Source organism: Mus caroli, chromosome 7 (assembly GCF_900094665.2).
Source record: "Mus caroli chromosome 7, CAROLI_EIJ_v1.1, whole genome shotgun sequence".
In the NCBI taxonomy this organism is placed as follows: Eukaryota; Metazoa; Chordata; class Mammalia; order Rodentia; family Muridae; genus Mus; species Mus caroli.
In genome coordinates this window covers 18,211,029-18,214,235 of record NC_034576.1, presented here as the reverse complement: position 1 = coordinate 18,214,235, position 3,207 = coordinate 18,211,029, and the positions used below count along the sequence as shown (strand labels likewise).

General features: G+C 52.3%; 1 protein-coding gene across 1 annotated transcript in view; it reads right to left on the bottom strand.

Moving 5' to 3' along the window:
• Nova2 (NOVA alternative splicing regulator 2) overlaps positions 1–3,207 on the bottom strand; it is a 41,091-nt gene that overhangs the window by 36,869 nt on the left and 1,015 nt on the right. The window lies entirely within an intron of this gene.

Genomic DNA, 3,207 nt, shown 5'->3' with positions numbered 1-3,207 from the left:
AGCCACGCCCCCAGCCCCTCACTGGGGGATTCTAGGTAGGGGCTCTACCACTAAGCCACGCCCCCAGCCCCTCACTGGGGGATTCTAGGCAGGGGCTCTACCACTGAGCCATGCCCCCAGCCCCTCACTGGGGGATTCTGGGCAGGGGCTCTACCACTGAGCCACNCCCCCAGCCCCTCACTGGGAGATTCTAGGCAGGGGCTCTACCACTGAGCCACGCTCCCAGCCCCTCACTGGAGGATTCTAGGCCAGGCCCCCACTAGGGGATTCTAGGTAAAGGCTCCCTAGCTGAACTACATCCCCAGCCTCATTTTTTATTTGTTCATTCACTTTATTTATTTATCATTATTTTTTGAGAGAGAGGGTCTGGCTATGTAGCCCAGGATGGCCTTGAAATCATCCTGCCTTAGCCTCTACATAGCTGGGATTACATGTAGTTTCTTTTATTTCTTCAAATAACTCCCTGAGTCATATTTTCTCCCAGTCTCTCTACTGGAATCCTCTTGCCCTGAATATTTCTTTTACCTCCCAATGGCACCTGTCAGCCAGGTGTCCAGACACCAGCCAGAGGGATCACTATCTCCTGGTCTTCCACTGCCCCTAAGAACAAGGAGGGGGGCAAGAGTCAGGTCTGTATGCATTGCTCTCACTTGTGAGGCCCTCATCACTCAGAGTCCTTCTCTCAACAGGACATTCACCATAGAATCTGTCCACATGGCAGAGTCAGTGTCCGAGTTCAAATCCTGCTTCCTCTTAGCTGAATGGAAGAATCATGCCCAAGTTTCCAGTTCTGTGCTTCAGTTGTTCATTTGAAAGATGGTTAACAGAATTGGAAGTACTCAATGACCCATGTTCAGCACTTTCCATAATACTTCCCGGCACCATAAATGTTAGCCACTATTATAATTTATTTTTTTTAAACATCATAGCACATTGGGAGAAGGAGATGCAATTGTATGTCAGGCATTAAGCATTGATATTGCCAGCCATTATGACATTATCAATGTAGTTATTGCCATGTCTGTATTGGAAAGTAGGGGACACAGAAGCTTGGAAAGGGGCAGGGGTGGATCAAGTGTCCCACAGCCACCACCGTCCCCCATTGAAAGGAACCAGAAAATTCGAGATCAAAGTCATTACCGCTTGCCCTGCCCCAGGCCATCCCTTTCAATAGAGGACTGCCCTTTTGTATCTCCTGGCCTGCTTCCTCATACATGGTTTGGAGGTGAGGAAGGGTCTGCAGTCATGGTCCCTTAGTTTCAGCAATGTAGAAGGAAGCCTTGAAATCCCAGCAGACCAGCCAGTCCAGGGTTCAACAAATTCTGGACCCTGCCACTTAGGAGCCTTCGACCTTGGACAAGATGTTTCATCTCGCAGAGCCTCAGTTTCCCTCACCGGTAGAAACGCACCTCAAATAATGTCTTCTGAGGGTTGTATTGGGAAATTCACCCAGATCTCGGTGCCTGCCCGATGGCAGTAAGCGCCACAGGGCAGCACTTGAAGGGGCCTTCCTTAGCAGCTGCTTGCTGTAATGTGCCGCCTAGCCTAGCCAAATCTGGGTCCCTGAGCCTTACTGGGACTGGCAACTGCAGCAGGGCAGGAAGGAAGAAAGGAAGTCGGCTTTGGACATTTTCATACGTGTGTTGGGGGTGGGTGCAGGAAGATAGGCAGGAAATTCTCTTCCACCCCTCCCCCAACTTCCCTTTCCTTCAATTTCTGCTGAGCACCCTCCCATGTATCCAAGGGAACTTGGGATCCTGTCCCACCTGGCTTGAGGTGAGGGGGTGAGAGCAAGAAGTGGGAGCCTGTGCATATGCCTGGGTGGGAAGTGGGCACCTAAGCCAGGCTGGAGGGTATTATACTGTTTGTTGAAGACAAGAACGAGATTAGGAGGGGATTTTGTACAGGGCACTCATGAGGGAGAATCAATCTGTATATTATATTTTTGGGTCTCCTTATCAGAGATCCGAAGTGCCCCGAGGATCCCTCTTCTCCCATGCCCTACTTGTTCCCTAACATCGAGGGTAGTAAGTGGAGTCCTGTGCTTGGCTTGTGTTTTTCTGCTGTGCACACCTCTCCCGGATGGCACACGTAGAGGGCCCGTTTTGTGCAGCTAACACATCTCCGAGGCGTCTAACACTGAGCTGCCTCATACACGTGTGCACACACACATGTCCTCCGCTCTTGTACACCCTGCATCTCCCCCACATCTCTAGCGTGACACACCCAGTTATTCTACACAGAGCTCTCTGTCTTATACACATCTACACACTTTTGGGTGTCACACATCTCCAAGCTCCAGGGTGTTTTAATCATACGTCCCCAGTCGCTTGGAACTCCATTTTTTTTTTTTTCGATTTCCTTGGGAACACACCCTCCATGGGTTTCACTGAACCACAAGCCCCAGCTCTCCCTTTTCATCCCCCATCCCCCCCCCCAGTTACACACCCCCCTCTGATGTCACTATTGCACACCTCCATGTGTCACACCCAGCCTCTCTAGAGTCACACCTACACCCTTTTCCATGTCACATCCTAGCACCAGCTTCTCCTGGTTCCACTCCACCCTATACACAGCGGTATCCCCCACACAGAACCCCTTTCCCCGGTCCACAAATGTTCTCACGGTTCACACCCAGAGTCCATCCTTTCTGCCTCCCTACACACCCCCCTGCATGTTACACACCCCCTCTCACTGGTATGTCACAGGACAAGAGCCCCCTCCGGGCTGGTAAGCACCTTCCCTTGGAGGACCTCACATCCGGCTCTCTTTTACACACATACTCACACCCCCTACCCCGTCACATCCATGGTCCCTTAATGTCACATATCCAGGCCCTACACGACCCACCACGGATACACACCTGTCCTAGCCTTCCATCTTTTTCCCCTCCAGTTTTACACACCCACCCTTTCTTCCATGTCACCCAACACACCCACCCAGCCTGTCTCCATGCACGGTCCTGCATAGTGTCCACACCCGCCCCTTTCCGGGACAACCCTTGTTCAGGACATCCCCAGGGAGTGAGGCTCAGAAGCTCTCGGTCCACAGGCCTGACTCTACTCCTTCCCCTCCCCCAACCGGGACACGCAAGCTCGAGGGAACACCCCTGCCCCGAAAGGGTCACATCACACACCCCTCAAGGACACACTGGCCCAGAAGGGACCCACGCCCCTCATCCTTGGTTCCCTCATAGACCACAAGGAC